Raw genomic sequence first — 19,995 nt, 5'->3', positions numbered from 1 at the left:
AATTTATGCTTTAAAGGAGTACCATTTTCTAATCCACTCTCATCCTGTAACTATTTTAAAAATACATTTCATTTTAGGAAGAGTGTGGCCTATAGATGAACCTCTGATCTGACCGTTTGAGGGTTGTTTTACTGCTGTTAGATTTTTCCAAATATTTATCAAACATTGTTTATCTTTAACCCACACTAGAATAATACATGATTATTATTCTTAATACCTGTACATAAATATCACTTATAGGCATTAATTTTTATACTACTAATAGGATTGCATGCTCAAGAAGTACTGAGGATTAAAATTAAGGAATTCCTCTCATTTACCCAATATTTGAATATGAGATTTAAGATGTGTGTTGGATGCCAGAGGAGGATATGTAGAATAACCATGGAGATAATGAAGGAAATAAGAAATGACTTTTGAAAAGACTGGTCAAGGCAACTACCTTATGAAGACTCAGCCTCAGGTGGGTATTTCACCAGCGTGGTTCCCACAGCCCAAACTCCATGCTCCTTTGCACATCTGCTTCCCCCTTGGAGAGGTGCTTTCTCTCTGGGAAGAAGGAGCTAGACAAACTTCCTGGCATGTGAGATGACCCAGAGTCACATTCTAATGCCTAGTCTGTGCAAATTGTGTCAACACCGTACTCAAAATGAGATTTTTGTAGTTAGCAATCTTCAAATTTTTGCAATGAGAAATTTCCAATAACAGCAATGTGGTAATACACTTCTCTAAATATTTGCAGTGAGCAAGTGTGTATCGAGTGAACATGCCTGATGCTATGTGGGACACTGTAGGAGAAATCGTCATGCACCAGTGGGGAGACATCCTGCCACTGACACTGCTCAAGCTCACACTAACCTGTAGAAAAACTCCACGGTATGAACAACCCTGGAGAGAAGGATAAATCGTAGTATGAAACTGACAAAATTTTAAAAAGTCCCCTTCCAAAGAAAGAAACATTGAAATGCTCTATGGTTGTGTTTTTAAATTACTTTCAAGCACATCGTATCATCTGATCAAACTAAGTTGATGGTTCTCTAATCTTCTCATTGATCTGCATTCTTTGCTTGTAATTTACATTAAGAATGATGGCACTCTGATTTCAAACAGGAGGTGGGTAGAGTGTGTAAAATTTAGCCTCTCTCAAGATTTCTGTATGTTTGTGTTTATGCACTCAGAGATTTTTAAGTGTAAAATTGGCTTCTTATTTAAAGCCAATGTGAGTGAATAGAATACTCATTGCTGCTCATTCTAACAGCCATGAGTCCAGCCCCTGGTAAGGCAATAGCTCTCACCTGTCTTTGTGAATATTATTTATATTGCAGCATTTGCTGGTGTGGTTGGAGCTTCAGGGATTGTTTAAGGAGCACAGTGATTTCATGCGGTCTGCATCATCCAGTATGAAATGTTATATACCTTGAAATATTTTTCCATAGTGAGAAGGTCTCCCTCCACTCCCTACACTTGCAAAGAACCATAGATACAGTTATCTTGCTTTTATTTTAAGCTTGTTGCTACCTGAGGTAGGTGAGGAATGAGCTGCTTTGAGATGTTATAATAGATTCAGTGGTGTCCCCTCAAATGATGTTGAAGCTCTAATGTGCCAGTGGCTCAGATTGTGACCTTATTTGGAAATAGGGTCATTGCAGATATAATTAGTTAAGATGAAGTTGTATTGGAGTAGGATGGGCCCTTACTGGTGGTGTTTGTAAGAAGAGGGAAAACTTAAACACAGAGGGAACATGGCCATGTGAAGGTAGAGGTGGAGATTGAAATTACGCTGCCATAATCCAGGGTCACTGAGGCCTACCAGAAGCTGGGAGAGATAAGGGGAGATCTTCCCTTGAGGCATTGGAGCAGTACGGACCTGCCAGTAATACTTCTGGCCTCCAGAAATGGAAAAGAATACATTGCTATCATTTAAACCACCCAGTTTGCAGTACTTTGTTGCAGCAGCCGTGGGAAAATAATCTGGAAGCCACATCGAAAGGTGAAGCCAAGAGCACAGCATGGAACAGGGTGCACCGGCAGTTAGCTAACCCAAGGCTATCCAGCTTCTCTCCATGAATTATTCAGGTCTTATTTTTGTACCTGTCAGTTTGTAAAGGGAGATTGTCATCTCTTGATTGGCTATTACAGATCCATCTAAAATGGTTGCTGTCTAACAGCTGACTGATAGACTCCACACTTTTTACCCCTGTGCAGTGAAGAAGAGTAAAAAGAAGAAAAATGTAGCTTTTGATTGAATGCTAAGATCAGACTCATCCACCTGCTGAGCAGGTCTGAATACCACTGCACATGCAACTGGGCAAGCATAGTCAAAGGAGGCTTGATTAAGCAAAAGGAAGCTGAGACAGCTCCAGCCTCTCCCTTGCCCCACCCTGCCCATGCATGCAGCTCCCCCTCCAGGAGATTTGAAAGGGACAGGGTGGGGTGGTGGGGGAATGGATAGACACCAGGATGAGCAGGTGACCAATGAGGCTCATTCTCAATGATGCCTGATGAGAAGAAACACCCAGACTTGTAGCTCTGGCCACACAATATGTCCTCTTAGGATACATTCATTCTCATTTATTCCACGTGTCCTCATGTCCACACCTGTTCTCTCACTTTTGCATCCTTCCCAAATCTGTCTTCTTAAGTTTTCTCTTCCTTGATGCATTGACACGTGCCATGGCCACTGGTTAGGAAGCAATGCAGGCAAACAAGTCAGCCGATGTGCATGAAGATTTCTGGAGAGTACTTGTCCATTCTGTGATGGTTAACAGGCTATATCTTCTTTCAAACACAAGAGTTGAGGGTGTGGTTTGTCACTCCTTTCGTTAATCTGAGTCAGATAAATCCAGATCCTAATGTACTTTATGTTTTAGATGGTAAGCTCTTTGTCAACTTGGTTCATATGGTTAAAATGATTTGGAGAATTTAATAAATAATTTAATCAATATACCTGGACAATATTAATGATAAAAATCCTGTGATGGTAATTCAGCATAGATTTTCTATAATCTATTGTGGTACTGGCCAAATACAGTAGATATCTTTGGAACGTACCAGAAAGAAGTGGTGCCCCCGATCAGATGTCTTTTTTAGAACATTAGCTGTTTTTTAACGGTCCTCTTTCTTGTTATTTCTCTTCATAAAATATTGGCTATTTAAAAGAATATTCTCTAATTAAAATTTAATATCAGGAAATGAAAGAAAGATGGTTTCAATGCTAGACATTTATAATGACTTTTGATATCCTTGCTCAAATGACAAGTGAAGTTTTCTCAGCATGACATGAGAATAATTTATCAGAAGATATAAAAATGAGCAAAATGTACATTGGAGAAAACCCTTTTGTACTCTCAAGAAGAGAGCAAATTATCTTAAAACACGGGGGATTTCTATTCATCTTTTATGTAGGAATATCCTACTTTTATTAAATACATGTTGAATTACACTGAAGGAAAGAGTAAACTTACCATATTGAATCCCACCCATTTCTAAATGGCACAGGGTAGTTACACTGTACACTACATTTACTGTAAGAATTGCTAAGAAAAGCCAACATGAAATGAGCATGTTCTACATGGAATTTGTAAACAGTTACTAAGTGGGAAAATGTGGGGAGAAAATATAGGGAATGAAATTAAAAAGCAAGATTGGCTTACCTAGCGTGGTTCATCTATACCACCCTACTCCAATAGGGTATGTGCATTTGAATGGATTGTAATAGGTTTTAGTAGGATTAAACACACTTTCCAAAATGTAAAGTTTGCAGTGCTTAGAGTTTTATCAAATATTTTCAAAGAACACAGCTGGTTTATCGGTGGAGGAGGGGGGTTTTAAAATGGCCTTTACTCCCATGATTTTCCTGTGAAGATTAAACAGAGTAACGAGAGCCTTATAGAAACTGGAAAGAGCAAGGTCTGGTTTCTCAAACAGTAAAGAGATGCCTGCCAGGTTAAGATGTGGGTGAAATGGAATTTGTGGAAAAGTGTCAAAAGCACTAAAGAGATTGCTTTTCTTCACCCACAAATACAGCATGCTGACCTACGTCATACCGAGAAACACAGGACTTCATGATACCATCTCCTGTGACCTCCCTCCCATCTGAAATGCAATTGTCTTCCAGTGTTCTAGAGGCATCTAGCTTTTTATATCAATCATATTTGCCATTATTATCACTTATATAGTCATTATTTGTTTAGGGTTACTCATGCATACCTCGTTCTTTCTCCACCCTTCTTTTTGCATCTCATTACTGGGTACAATTTCCTTTCTGGAAGCACATCTTTTAGTTCCAGGCGCAAGCCTGCTATTGGCAAACTCTCTCGGTTCTTATCAATACTGGGAAATTTCCAAATTGTTTTCCCAAATATTGCTTTTCTGCCATTTTTTTCTACCCTCTCCTTCTTGAACTGTAATCAGCCATGTGGATTTCCTTCATCTCTCCTTCAAGCCTCTTAACCTTTCTTTCATATGTATCTTTCTTTCTTCCATATGTTTCTTTTTCTCTCTAGGAAATATTCTGAGTAATTTCTGTAGATTTATTTTCTTGTTCACTAATTTTTCCCAACTGTGTCTAATATAAATATTTATGTCAAGGGTTATATGTTTTATTTCTGCCCATTCTGCACATATTTTATTGTTTAATATTTTTATCTTTTATGATATACTATTGTTCATTTATCTTATTTTTAATTCAATTCTGTAGTTTTGCAACGTTTAAAATAATTATTGTGTAAACAATATTGAGTTATTTCATTGTCTGAGGCCTCTATTGCTTCTTCTGACTCTTTTTTATGATAAATTGTTCTCTAATGTGTTAGAGGTTTGGTATTGGAAGCTCAAGATTGGAAGGGAGGAGTCAAGCTTCATCTGTAAACATTTCTCAGTGCTCCTTCCTCCAGGGAAGATTTATTTGTCTTTGCTTCTGCCAGATGTCCTTAGAAGCGGAGTCACTATATGTTACTTTCTAGAGTGAGGTCTACTGGACCCTGGAGACAGTGAGAATACAAATCCCAAACCAGAGCAAGGCCAGTACTGTGGTTAGACATAATCCCTACACAAAGCTTAGGCTAGGAAGGCAAGGGTATTTGCAAAGGCTGTTTTCTTTTTTCAGGTCCAATCTTTGAGTGAAGTTATAGTTTTCTGCAGACTTCTCTTGTGTAGGACTTGTATAGGACTAATAGCCTTCCATTTCCTCATTGCTGTTAAAACAATGTTTCTTTCCCCCTAAATGTGCAAATGTCACAGGGAAATTATAGGTAATATCAACAAGATCTTTGCTGTTAGGTATTCACCTCCCTCTTCCTTTATAGAGCCCAGAGGACTTTCCTTACCTGAGAAACCTGCTGTTCGTTTAAGTCAATGTTATATTTATGCAGCGTGTCTAAGTTTCTTATACCTGGAGAGTTTTCTGCTGTTCATTTAAGTCAATGTTATGTTTATGCAGCGTGTCTAAGTTTCTTATACCTGGAGAGTTTTCAAAATAATTAGTTTTTTACATAGTCAGAAACGGAAGTTGCTACAACTCACTGCTGATCCACTGACTATATTAAACTACCTGAAAAAAAAAATGGAAAAATAAGATTCCAAATAATGTAATCTGACATACATTTCGTGACAGAAATGACCAAAACTTAATCCTAGAGGGAATTTTATCTTAAAATCCTAGAGGGAATTTTATCTAAAGAAAATTCATTAGATGGTTGTAAAGCAAAAATGAAAGAATAATATAAATAAACGTAGAGTTCAAGAAAAACGTCACTGTTTCCACTTTAAGTGGAGAAGTAATTTGACAAATTTTCGTTGAAAGAATTTTGCTGATCACGAATTTCTATCAAAACCCAAGAAGTGTAAACATAGGAAGTACTTATAGGTTAATAAACCAAAGATCATGTGTTATTAACGAAGAAGTGTTAAGGTGATGCCAGATCCACAGGCACTCAGTATTTCATTTCTGGGAGCGTTTTTCAGCCTGCGGTTCCCACACGACGTGTGCCGTGGAGCCCTCTGTGCCACGCTGCGGGGCCTCGGTCTGACCAGCAGGGGTCACCGAGTGTTCTCCCGCAGCGGCCCGGCGTGGGCGGCGGCTCCAAGGCCAATTCCTCAGCACCAGGCAGGTGCCTTTGCAGCGAAGGGCGTTCATTCACATTCACAAAGGTCTCCGGAACAGCCTTGTACGTTCTTCACCTGCCTTCAGCTGAAGCTTCGGAATTTGAAAACCTGGGAAGAAGCTTAGTATACTGACTGTATTTTCCTTTTAATTTTGCAAAGTTTACAAAATCTATTAAGAATTGCTTTGCAGTGAAAAATATACACATTTTTATACTTTTTTTTTCAAATGCTTCATTCCATTTATATTTGGCGGTGAGGCGGGCCTAGGCAAAAATGAAATAAAAGCACAGTGTTAAGACCTGCAAGTCCATTAAAATTGCGGTGCATGTAATTAATGCACCATAATATTGCTTAAACACAGAAATGTACATTAATGTTGATCCAGTGGCACTAGTCATTCGTTGATACAGGGCTAGATCCACCTAAAGCTCGTGGTGAACACTTACAACCTTGCACAGAAAGTGACTGTGCTTTAAAGCACGAAGGCAAAATCCCATTGAGCCAAAGATACCTTGTGTTCCTAGCTGTGAATCAGTTTATCCTCTTTGTTTTATACTTTGCATTATTTAATTACTTGGAAGAATTCACCCACTTTTTTCTGATAAAGGCTTATCAGATTTTTCTTTTTTAAAAAAACTATATATAAAATTTTGAAGAAAAGACAAAGCATTGCAAAGAGCTGTCAGAGGGGGACAGGAAGCTTACAGAGTGAGCAGGTGGCACACAGCCTCTCTGCAGTGGGCATGTGAGAGCCAACCCCTCAGCCACATTAACAGCCCACAGCATGTGCCAAGCCTTTAAGAAGTCACACAGCATTTCAGAGAATCCCACAAAACCAAAAACACAACATCTGTCAACGCAATACATACATTTCCAGGTAGATGTATTAGCACGACTCTTATGTGGGTGCCGAGGAATCTTGTAAAAGTTTGTGCAAAATTGACATCAGTTTTACTGCTTATCAGCAGTGAAATGAGTGGATTCATTGATTCATTCATTTGACAAACATTTAATGAACAACTACTCTGTATGTGTTCTAGGGACTGGGAATACAGCATTGAACAAAATTCAGAACTAAATGCATGCTTGATGGAGATTTTATTGCCGTGGTTAGCATGAGTTACATTCATAAAATATACTTTATTTTCATTAAAAAGAAAGAACTAGATTTCTTTATATCAACATAGAGAGATCTTAAGAAAACATAATGTTGGTTGGGAAAAGTGAGTTTTTCCATGAGAAATGGTAAAATATTTATGTAAGTTTGAAAGACAAAGAGAGAAAATACAGAACCATACTATGTGAAGTTCATTGCCATAGCTATGTATGTGAGTGTGTGGTAATAAAATAAAAAAAACTGGAAATACACACTCATATTTCTGATAATAGGGTTTTTTAGGAGAAAAAGGATGGGGAGGGAACAAAGAGAAAACGCATTTTCTGTAAAGTTCTATTTCTTTCATTAAAAATAAATAAAGCAAATTATACCAAATAGTTAACAATGATCAATTTTAAGAAATGGGTACATGGATGAGTATTTTATGCATATGTGGGTGACTGGTACTTTTTCAGTTAAATAAATAAATGGCAGTGGGAGGAGGGACAGAGGAAGTGCATGGGGAGTGAGACAAAAGAAGGATCATGATGAGGCCAGAACTTCCCTAGAGGACTGGCCCATTGTGAGCCTGGGAGAAGAGTTCCCTGTGCCTCTTTCTGTCCTGGCCTCATGCTGTCTGGTTGGCTTTCCTGATCCGTCGTCCATCTCTGCTGTCTTGTTGTTGTTGTTGTTGTTATTGTTTTGAGATGGAGTTTTGCTCTTGTTGCCCAGGCTGGAGTGCGATGGTGTGGTCTTGGCTCACTGCAACCTCTGCCTCCCAAATTCAAGCAATTCTCCTGCCTCAGCCTCCCGAGTAGCTGGAATTACAGGCATGTGCCACCATGCCCGCCTAACTTAGTATTTTTAGTAGAGATGGGGTTTCACCATGTTGGTCAGGCTGGTCTCTAACTCCTGACTTCAGCTGATCCATCCACCTAGGCCTCCCAAAGTGCTGGGATTACAGCTGTGAGCCACCACGCCAGGCCTTCTGCTGTGCAGTTTTAGTAACAGCTTTAGCAACTGCCTTGCTCTGCTCTCAGCATTCTCTGTTTTAACCATCACGATTTCACCTCTGCCTCCCTTACATCTACCTTTTGTCTCACAGTCTGAAAATGAAAATCATCTACTACTATCCTGGCACCAACCCGTGGGCCTCCCCGAACTCCTGCTTACCTGGGCCACGTCAGCCCTGCAGCCCACGGAGCTCCTCCAGGGGGTACCTCTCTTATGCTTCCTTGGCTGTGATCTCCAAGCAGAGGGCAGGCCAACTGCCTGTTTCCTCGTCCTCCTAAGTAGCTTCATCTTTCCCTCCTAGCAGTAGACCCCTATCCTTTTCTCCAAGAAACATTGTATAACCCACCTCTTCCAGGAAGCATCGTGAACACACTACTTCTCAAATCTTTGCCATTCATGAACTATCTTTATGATATCTGCAATCACTGAATACCATCTGTGCTAGTGTTTTTGTCTTTTGAATAATTCTTGTTTACTTAAAACAATGTAATTGTAAAAAAAAAAATGCATTACTACTTTTAAACGGAAAATCAGTTTAACTAGCCATACAGATAAATGCAATACAATGAAAGAAAAACAATGATATTAAATTCTAGTCAGATACAATTGCCTTCCAAAGACTGTAAGCCAGTAGTTTACTTTTCCTTTGTCTAAAAAAAAAGAAAAGAAAAAAAAGGAGATTAAGAGGTGTTAGAGCAGTAGTGAAGATAACTTACTTCTGCAAAAATGTGCTGAGAATTCTAGTGGAGGCACCTAAGTAAGTGAGTGGATAACTGGTACCTTCTGTGGCTTTCCCTTTGAAAGAATCACAAGAGTTGAGATTTACAGAGGGGAAAAAGTCTCACCATGTGTCCGGATAGCATTTCTCTATAGCCTCTTATCAGCTGCATACCATCAGTGGGTTCCACTCCGTCTTAATTCATCATGGATATATCATTTTCTTTTCTTTTCTTTTCTTTTGTTCTTTTTTTTAGGGGGAGTCTTGCTCTGTCACCCTGGCTGGAGTGCAGTAGTGGCATGATCTCAGCTCACTGCAGCCTCTGCCTCCCGGGTTCCAGCAATTTTCCTGCCTCAGCCTCCTGGGTAGCTGGGATTCCAGGTGCACACCACCATGCCTGGCTAATTTTTGTATTTTTAGTAGAGACGGCATTTTACCATGTTGGCCAGGCTGGTCTCGAACTCCTGGCCGTAGGTGATCTGCCCGCCTCGGCCTCCCGAAGTGCTGGGATTACAGGCGTGAGCCACCTGCCCGGCCAGATACATCATTTCCAATCTCTCTTTACATCAGCGCTTACGTGTATCCAACCGACACTGTTTGCCTCTGTTTTGCAATTGTTTGCACTTTCACTTTATGGTATGTTTCCTTTCCTTCTCATTAGGAATTAGCCTTTTAGGTACCTTGGATTCCATTACTAGGTCTGCATATGGTGGGCAGTTGCTACGTGATTCTATTAATACCGTTTTGTTACAAAGGATATTGCAAGGCAATGGAGTTTGTGTTAAGCTAGATCTGGGGAAGTCATTTAGGGAATTGAGTTGCTCTCACAGTGCAAGGCTCTGTGACATGAAAGCCAGTCTCAAAGATTCTCATGAGGTCAGACTATTTGAAACCAAAAGGCCGTGGAGTGGAGTGACACGAGGGACTGCATCTGACCTGGTTTCTGCCCTTGGGTACTCTTGTAAGTATGCATATTTGCATGTGCATTTGTATGGATGCCTCAGTAAACTCATTCTAGTTTCCTGTGACATCATCGCGTGTCATCGAGGAACAAATGTAATCCAAGACCTTCAGATGATGTTGCATTTTTAAAAAGTAAACTGCTTTCTCTGCTATTCCCATTATATATGCAAGCAAGCCTTTGGCCTTATAGACTTGCTGGTCTCAAAGCATGTGTTTGAGGTGGGAAAAAATGTCCAAGGAAATGATACAAGACATAGTTTGAAAATAGAACTGATAGGACATAGAATTGGCCCGAATGCCAGGATGAGGCAAAGGCGATGAGGACCAAGGTGGCTGCTAGGTCTTGGTGAGGAGACCTGAACAGGTGAAGAGTCCTCCTACCAGGAATAAGAACTAGGGGACTTGCTAAAGCAGAAATCCTTAATTTAAAATGCAGAAATATTTGAAGAGAGAACTTTAAGAATCCCAGGTATACCAGCTGATGCTAAAAGACAATTAGCCTTGCTTTGAAACAGAAGCCTAGTCAGAAAAGTAACAATTCCATCGCTAAGATGTTGAAAAAGGCTCTTCAAACATTTTTTGCTCTGACTTACAGTAAGAAATACATAGAAAAAAGACATTTTATCTTAGAACTCAGCAATGCATATGCATAAATACACATATAAATATACAAACACACACATAATCTTATGTACGCACAGGTGTACTGAAAGAAAGCTGCAGAATATTTATCACCACTATTTGATAACACGCTGATACATTCTATGCTCTTTTATTTCATTTTTTTAAAAAATAAAGCTACAATCCATGAAACTGATTCCACAACCTATTAATAGGAGATCCCAAAGTGTGAAAAACCATTGCCCCATAATATTAAGGGGCCACAACATAGTGTCTATTTTCATTCTTTATGGTGGTTCCTATTTTTCCAGATTCTTTCCCATAATCCTATGTCATCTGGATCAGGTAGACAGACTTTACAGTCAATTTTCATGTGTTTTGCCAATAAGCCCAGTGTCTTAAATTCCTTTTGGGTTGCTAACACAGACCAGGTAAGCACAGTCGTTGTGGGCTGAAGTGCTGTGCTCTGACCTTCCTTCACTTATTTTTTCCTTTTTGTACATGTTGCTTTTTAATCAGCACTGTATTGTGCAGCCACAACTGGAACAGACAATCAACCTGACATACACATTCCCTTCCAGCCCCAAAATGCAGAAATCTTGTGGGACAGGAAATAATGCTGATGTACCTCTTCTAAAGATGAGTCCGCCTGATACAACAAGCACATCCAATAGCATTCTCTTCTTTCCCCTTTCCATATCTCTATAAAGGGCTAATTTCAATTCCCCAAAGTCCAAAATAGGTCAGCCATGGACAGCCAGTGCCACGCCCCCTGGTTCTTATTCCTGGCAGGAGGACTCTTCACCTGTTCAGGTCTCCTCACCAAGACCTAGCAGCCACCTTGGTCCTCATCTGGCCTTTGCCTCATCCTGGCATTCAGGCCAATTCTATGTCCTATCAGTTTATTTTCAAACCATACCTTGTGTCAGATCCTTGGATATGCCACAGTTTTTCCTGCCTCAAACATACTTTTCCTTTAACCTTGTTCTTAGCTCTACTTATCCATGAATAACCCCTTCTTATCTTCCTACCTTCTATGGCTCTGCTGAAGTGCATGTCCTCAGAAATCCTTACATTCACACCCCACTCCAAACTCCCACCGTCTAAACAGGTCTTCTCTTTACTAGAGTCAACTTCCGTTTTGCAATTCACATAAATGCATTTATGAGAGTGGATTTATTTTCTTTGTCAATGTACTCTTTTTGTCTGTGTTCCCAACTGAAATATTTGCTTTCAAATGTCAGTGGCCAAAACCATCTTTTTCATCATATAAATAAATAAATACAATTTATAAGTTTTATGAGCTTCTTTGGTTCTTTAATAAAAAATTATTGAAGTAATTCCTTTAAAAGTAAAGGAATTATACAATTATATTCTTTCTAAGGATTCATTATTGTAAACAACTAGAAATCTAGAGCAAAGATTAATGACAGACTCGAATATCTGCACAAAGATCTTATCATTAACAAACTAAATAGGGTAATTAGGTATACAGTTGGAATGCAGTATGCAGGCTTAAATTAGTAGTGTATAATTGAGCCTCATTTAACTGCGGGAGAATTTCACTGAGAGAATTTTATTTACAAAAAAGAAATGTCTTAGTGAAATTGCTTTGAGAGAATTTAAAATATATACACCAAATCTCTTCTTACATACTGGATCCAGCCGAATTGTAAGCTTATTCCTCATGCCCCATGTGATCGTGTTATTTCTAGCCAAATGATTTCTCCCAGGCAGCTCAAGATCCACGCTGGGGCTTCATTATTTCTTGGATATCTTGATGATACTCTCATAAATGTAATAGGCTCTACCGAAGGTTAAATAAAATGATATGGTGAGAGCTCTGCCCCCCTCAATATGATCCCTTATTTTACTGATCCTATTTTTAGAAAAATCTCGAAGTATGTATATCTTCTAAACAATCACTTAATTTAGCACTGTGCAAACCTTTGGGGGCAGCAGGTAAGTGGGGCAAACAAGAGGATCCCTTTGTCTTCAGAGAGGCAACTGCCATTTTGAGGAGGCAGTGCTAACACCCAAATCAACTGGATTGATGCAATTATGCGTGAAATGGGGAATTATCACAGAAGTTCAGGAAGAGGCAGAGATCAGCTACGTGGCAGATTCAACTTTTGTATGAGGTATTTGGAGGGGAGGGAATACAAAGACCAGGGTGAATATTGAAAGTCTCCCCTTCTGCGTTTAGGCACGTCCGGGTAGCGACCAGCTTGAAAAGCAAGCATAATAAAAGCCCTCTTCGACGCATCTACTCCCGACAGCAACATCATCCTACATTTATCTCCTTCTGTGTTGTGTGTTACATGGGTTTGGTTTACGTCTACTGTGTCCATATGCTCACCACCCACTGACATCTTTTTCCAAAATACATTTTAACTACCCAAGAAGCACATTAATAGAGTCGTCTTTTAAGATACTCAAATACATGACAGGGGGAAATGAAACATAATTTCTCCTCCCCTTCCCCTAATTCACTCATGATTTCAGAGGCAACTACAGTTAACATTTGGGCAGATATCTGCTGATCCAGGCCTCTCTGTTCATTTGCATACACAAATTTATTTATATACCACTGCCTTTGGTACATAACATTACAGATTGTTATGTAACCACTAGTGGAGATTTTTCTGCAGGGTATGTGTACATATACCTTGCTGTCTTTTATGTAACTGCAGAGTATAGATGTACCCTAATTTATTTACTTATTTATCCCTTGATTGGCATTCAGGTTTATGTATAATTTTTCATTGTTAAATTATGCATCAGTGCATTTGGGGGTGAACATCAAAGTGTGCACATCTGAGTTTTTCCATAGGATAGTCCTTGATGTTGCAAGAGGGATTGAAAAGTATGCAAGTCTCACACTTGAAATATACTGGCAAGTTGCCCTTCAAAAATCAAAAGCCTTCACCAATTTACATGCCCACCTATAGAGGTTTTTATTTCCCACACCCTTTGTCAAGACCACTTATTTTCAAACATTTTATTTTTTGTTCTAATCTCCTGGATGAAAAGAATCTCTCATTTTAATTTATATTGATTTGATCAAGTTCTAAGTAAATTTTGTTCAGCAATTAATTAAAATGTAATTCATTGCACTTGTGACAAAGTGACATTTTTGCAATATCGAGTTGTCTAATCCTAGAATTGGATATGCCTCTTCATTTATCCAGGGCTTCTATTATGTCATTTGGTAATGACGTGGAGTGTTCTTTAACTCAATTTTGTGCATTTCTAGCTCTTAGACATTTAATATTTTTATTGGTTCAGCAAGAATATTTTATCAAATTTTATTACACATTAGAGCTACTCTAAAGTGCTTTTCTCTGTCAGGTACTTACACGGATGTTCTCATTTAATATCATGATTTTCCTAAAAAGGCAATATTGCCCCTTTGTGCAGGTTGTATATGTACTCAAGGCTATGGCAATAGGAAGGCAGAGAGCTGCAGCCATTTGCACCATCCTTAAGGAGTCCTCTCCTCCCCTGGCTTTCTTAGCACCACGCTGGCTTGTGTCCTCCATGCCTCCTCTCACTCCTTTCCTGGGTCTTTTTCTGGCCTTCTTCCTTCACTCTCCTTCCTGGGGAGTTACTGAACTTCAGTTCTCATGAAGGGCTCCTCCTCAACAAGCATAGTTGGTTTCCAACACCCTGTCTCCAGCTTGACTTTTTTTTATTTTAACTGACTCAGCATGCTCACAGCTGAGCTCTTACCTTTTCTGAAACAGAATCTCCCCTACCCCAACTCCTTTGCTCTACCAAGGCCACCCCAACCCCATAGGTCCCTCAGAATCAATACCTGGCATCTTCTCCTCACCCCAGCTCTGTTGAAGCTTGAGGTTAAATTTCTTTCCGTGCCCATGGCTTCTGCCCCACTCTGGTTGTACCTCCGCTTGCCCATGCCTTGCCGTCTCACACTTGTGCCATGGCCCAAACCCAGGGGAGAGATTTGCGTGAGGGCATGAGCCAGCATGCCAGGGCACCATCCTGGCACAGATACTTCTAGTTGTATAAACTGGGGCAAGTCCCTGAACTTCTCTGTTTCTCAATTTTCTCATCTGAAAAATGGGAATAACAGTATCTTCCTCTTGGAGTCATTGTAAGAACTAAATGTGTCATAACATAAGTAATGCTGAAAGCAGTGGTGGCCTCCACCTAGAACCTGTTGGCTCTGATTAGGATTCACGTTAATGTCCATGTCTCTATCTAAATTTCCCCTTTTTATAAGGACATCGGTCACATTGGATTAGGGGTACACACTGTCCAAGTATGAGTTCATCTTAACATATTACATCTGCAGTGACTGACCCTATTTCCAAATAAAGTCACATCCCGAGGTACTGCAGGTTAGGACATTAACATAAAGTTTTGAGGAAGGGGGAAATTCAGCTCATAACATCAGGTTAGATGTCTTCTCTTTAGGGGACTCTTCTTTTCTCTTATATGCAGCTTTCAACATGTGCATAGTTTTATCTGGCAGCTCAATTGCTCAGGAAATATCTGTAGCTCACTCATGCCTGCATCTAATCCTTTATATATATCATATCTATATAAGATATATAATCCTTTATATATAATCATATCTATATAAAATATATATATATATATCTTTCCACTTCTATTTTAGTTAATGCTAAGAGGCTCGTGTCGTTTCTAATGCTGTATACTTAGAACTTAGATTTAATTCTTATGTTCCTCTAATATTTCAGAAACTGTTATTGAAACGGCTTTGAAGAAAGCTCAGTTTCATGACACAGTGTGGCCATCAATTGGAGATGGCGGGCACAGCTGATAAAAGTTTCATCGTGGATGTGCTACCATTTGGCATCTTATTAGCAGAGCCATCTGTTCTTTTAATTGCTATTAACTCAATTTGTATAGACTGCAATAGGAAAAACAAAACAAACAAGAGCTCTAAGATATATTTCTCTAAGTGAAAAATGACATATGCTTTTAAAATCTTCCCCCAAATAGTGTTGCCTTTACTGAAGATCTAACAACTTAACCACATAGTAAAAAGCCAGGGAGCATAATGAAAGAATAATTCATCACCATCTTAAAATATGCTCATTTTCATATAAGAATATATTCATCTCTGGAGGGGAACAAACTTTTTTATGTAGTCTACACGAGGAAATGTGCTGAAATCTAAAAAAAGGTACTTTAGCTTTCTTTTTACTGAGACCTAGGAAAGGATGTTTTGAATACAAGCAATAATAGACTGTTTCATCAGCCCATGCATTCAACAAATATTTTAGGATGTCATAGCCAAGTACTGTTCTATGTAATGGAGATGAAATGTTGAACAAGACAAAATGCATTCTTGCTATTCTAGATGAAGGAGGGAAATGTTAAACCAATCTCATGCACATGCACAAGATAATGTCACATACAGGTATAATAAAACCGAGTCTCTCATCATGAGTGACCATGATAATGTGACTTTGCCGGAAATTTGACTTAAAAACTGAGGCCAGGATGACAAGAAGGACCCATCCAGGGAGAGATCTGGGCTCAGAGCCTCCAGTCAGAGCAAATAAAAGAAGTACAGCATGGCCTGGGTATGGTGGAAGAAGGAGAGAGTGGAGGGGAAGCATTTGGAGATATGGTCAAACCCCAAACCATCATAGACCATCATAAGTGGTTAGGTCTAGTGGGATTCCATCAAGGCACTAAATGATGTATATTGCTAAGTGCTCGTGCATGATGAGTAGAGATTAAATTGTAGGGAAGCAGAAGTGGACACAGAGAGTTTGAAAGCTACAATCCTTAGATGTGTGTGGTACAGTGTTGAGGGAGGAAAGTGGATGGATTCAGGATATATTTTGGAGGTAGAAGCAGAGGGCCTTCCTGTTAGATAAAATATGATGGATGAGAAATGATTAATTTTGAGAACTTCAATATGTTTTTTTATGCTCAGATACTAACAGATATGCCAGGGAGAATTGTTCAAGTAACATGATGATAATTTTGGGGAAAGTCCCTGAGTTTCTGTGAATATCCATTTCTGCTGTGGAAAAGACTTCTGAAGATAATATCTTGGTCAGCTTGGGCTACTGTCACAAAATATCATGGACTGGGAGGCTTAAACCACAAAAATTTATCTCTCACTGTTCTGGGGGCTGGGAAGTCCAAGATCAAGGTATTGGCAGATTTGGTGCCTGATGAGGGCTCCTTTCCTGGATTGCAGACAGCCGCCTTCTCACTGTGATCCCACAGGGCAGAGAGAGAAAGTGAGGTCTGGTCCCACCCTTATAATCACATCTATACCTAATTACTTCCCAAAAGCTTTATTTCCAAATACCGTTGTATTGGGGATTAAGAATTCATCATATAAATTTTGTGCAGATGCAAACATTCAGTTAATAGCAGATGTCTGTGATCCTCCTTTCCCCAAGCCTTTCACCGGGGTATACAAAAATACTCCATGGACTCAGTATATCTTTCTATGTTTACCAATGCTCTGTCATGTGACATTGGCTCAGAGGTTTGGTAAATATTTTGCCTGTGGTGACATAGCTCCAAATGGCAGAATTGTGATGTAAAATTCATCTACGTCATTACCACTCAGATGCTTTCTTTAATATATGAGGTTGCCTTTCATAAGTAAGCAAACAAACAATTGAAAGGGGGCCCTGCTATGTTTATATCAGTGGGATCTTCCCTGTCTGGCTCACACAGGCTACATGTTATACACCTGTGGATTGGCCAGAGCAGCAGAATAACAAACATGACATTTACTAGGATAGATACGATTGTCATTTTTTCTTTATTATTAATATTTTTTCAATTGAAAAGTTACATACATTCATTGGGTACAATGTGTTGATTTTGTATGTGTCTATATATACACACCTATGTATATACACAATGTGAAATGATTACATCAAGATGATGAACATATCTGTCACCTCACCTATCCCTTTTTTTGTGATGAGATATTTGAAATTTACTCTCTGAGCTATTTTGAAATACAGAATACATTATTATTGAGCTTAGTCATTCTGCTGTGCAATGGATGCATGACTATCTGCTAGATGACATAAATGCGTTTTAATTTGATCTTCAACAGCAGAACAAAGAGATTACTCATCATCTCTCTTTTTTCTAGATGAAGAAAGCAAAGTTTAGAGTTGAATGACTAGACTGAGGCCACACAGCTAGAAAGGGACAATGACGGTTTTGTAGTTCAGATCCACTGGCTTCCAAAGCCCAGGTTTTTTCTTCCACACTGAGAAATCTCCAAAGTGGATGAGCTTGTTGCATCTGAAACCAGGGAAAGATCTTTTAATTTGATTCTTCATAAGAACAAAGAAAAAGTTAGCTGAGAAGATTGAACAAGCACATTAATGATGAGGACTTTAACATATAAAGTTAATTATTTGTATTAGAATAACACACAAGGATAAAAGCAGGTATGGGGATAAATACCAGTTTTCCTCTCTGGGTATCAGTAGCCCCTTCATCCCAGGGAGATGAGGGAGGACAATGCCACTTCCCTGATTGCTCTCCAGGTTCTGCCCTTCTGTCCTTTTTCCTCAACTTCTTGGGATGTTCCTAAACCCAAAGGCTCAAATCTGTTTGGATTACAAGCTCCCTAGAGATAGGGGCTGTCTCTCTCCTTTTTGCATTTCTGGAGCCTAGGACAGTGCTGGTCCAACGAATGGGTGCATCACTTGGCTCTGTTTCCTGCCCACCTATAACACATGCTAGTTTCTAGAATCAACTCTGATGTGCCTCTTTCTGGAGATCATGCATGCCTGCTTTCTGCAGCTCAGATCTTAAAGATCTGACTTTCAGCTTTAACAACCCATAGTTCAGCAAAATAGATTTCTAGAACTGCTGCTATTTTAATATCTGCCTTTGAAAAAAACCCAAAATGGTGTCATGCCTGAGTTTCAGAACCCACTGCTCTATAGGTGTTTTTTGCTGCTCAGCACCATGACAATGGGAAGAACGTGGCCGTAGAACTCCAACTCTGAGGGTTTCTGCAACATTTTCCAACTGGGCTATTGCCCCATTTTCTTTGGTAGTTTCGTGTCCCTACATAGAAATATCCCACTGGCCCCTATGCTAATCTTAACCAGGCTGACTGAACTGGCACCAAGCACTGGATTTATTTTAGTGGCACTAACATGCAAGCTCATGTTAACTGACATTGGAAAACCACTATGTTACTTGCTCATAACCTATTTACTCTTAGTTTATACAAAGTCCTAACAGCTTTGATATGTCTGTTTTCTAACTCTCAGCCTACTGAATGCATCACACTGTGTGTTGACAAAGATACTGATAACAAAGGGAAGTAACATATAACAGCTGGATAGTAAAGGAGGAAGCAGAAAAGCTAATAAAGACAAGCTCAGAGACTTGAACATCTGGCAGTGTGGGACCATTCCATGCATCTTGAGATGCCAGATAGCTTCTGAGACATCCCTCTACTAACTGAGCAGCATGGCTCAATAATCAATGTCCAAAATGATGACTCAAAATCCAAAAATCATTCACTGTTCAGTAGGCTCTGAATTGCAGTGTGTTTAACATGACAAAAAGTATGAACTATGTTTTAGAAATGTGTCCGGTTAAAATGCTAATAGTATTCCAAGGAAAATAAAGTTACTCATAAAATTTTTGCTTTGCACAGTTGTATGTTACCAGACAGTTCTGAGTAGTCAAGGGTGTGTGTGTGTGCTTGAGTGTGTGTGATACAGGAAGACACACAAAGGGAGACAGAATGAGACAGAATTGTGTGTTTGCACTTTTTGATGCCAATAAATTATATTTAAACATTTGCCTATTTTAACAGAAGCACATCCATTAATCTCATTGAAGGACATGAACAAACCATTTATTCCATATGACATGGAAACCTTTGGTGGCATAAGGTAGCAAGTGGGGTACGGTGGCAAGTTAGGGAGCAGTTAAAATGATTCCGTTACCACAGGGCTGACGTATTTGGTGCTCTAATGACTTAGCTGTGTCCTTGTCCCTTGATAGTTCCGCAGGACTCCTGAGTTGAGACTGTACCCAAGGACCCTGGACTTACCTGTTCCTCTCATAATTAAAAGATCCTACTTTTCAACCTTATTTTGTGTTTTAAAATGTTGATCAATTTCAAGATGAGATAAATTGAGAAATGAAGGACTAGACAAAGGAGGTCAGATTAACCCATTTATGCCTGAGGTTGCAATTTTTTGAATTTTTGCAATCAGACCTTGGCAATGACCTTGAGCAGCAGGAGATAAATAACTGCCACATGCTTAGCGTTTCAATAATGAAACGCTAGGCATAAATGGGTTTACGCACAGAAACTCAGTTAATGTCAACTCCTTCATTGCTGTAAACATCTCAAAAAATGCTTAAGACAATCAAAGGTTCAAGTTCTTCTGAAATGATATGCCGTAAAGCCTTATTTAACATAAGTGAGTAAACAAAAAAAATGTTAGATATTACGTGAACA

The 19,995-nt window shown here is 39.3% G+C and overlaps 1 protein-coding gene and 1 long non-coding RNA gene across 2 annotated transcripts in view; one reads left to right on the top strand and one right to left on the bottom strand.

Annotated features, from left to right (window-relative positions):
* The window catches only part of DSCAM (DS cell adhesion molecule), a 799,693-nt gene that overhangs the window by 445,999 nt on the left and 333,699 nt on the right, over positions 1-19,995 (top strand). The window lies entirely within an intron of this gene.
* On the bottom strand, positions 7,179-9,435 carry LOC105738712. The gene is made up of 3 exons (XR_004028589.1): positions 9,061-9,435; positions 8,375-8,865; positions 7,179-7,934 (listed from the first exon to the last, which is right to left on the bottom strand). It is a non-coding gene; the product is annotated as an uncharacterized LOC105738712 (long non-coding RNA).

The sequence above is a fragment of the Nomascus leucogenys genome, chromosome 25 (genome assembly GCF_006542625.1).
Source record: "Nomascus leucogenys isolate Asia chromosome 25, Asia_NLE_v1, whole genome shotgun sequence".
In the NCBI taxonomy this organism is placed as follows: Eukaryota; Metazoa; Chordata; class Mammalia; order Primates; family Hylobatidae; genus Nomascus; species Nomascus leucogenys.
This window is presented reverse-complemented; position numbering and strand designations above follow the sequence as displayed.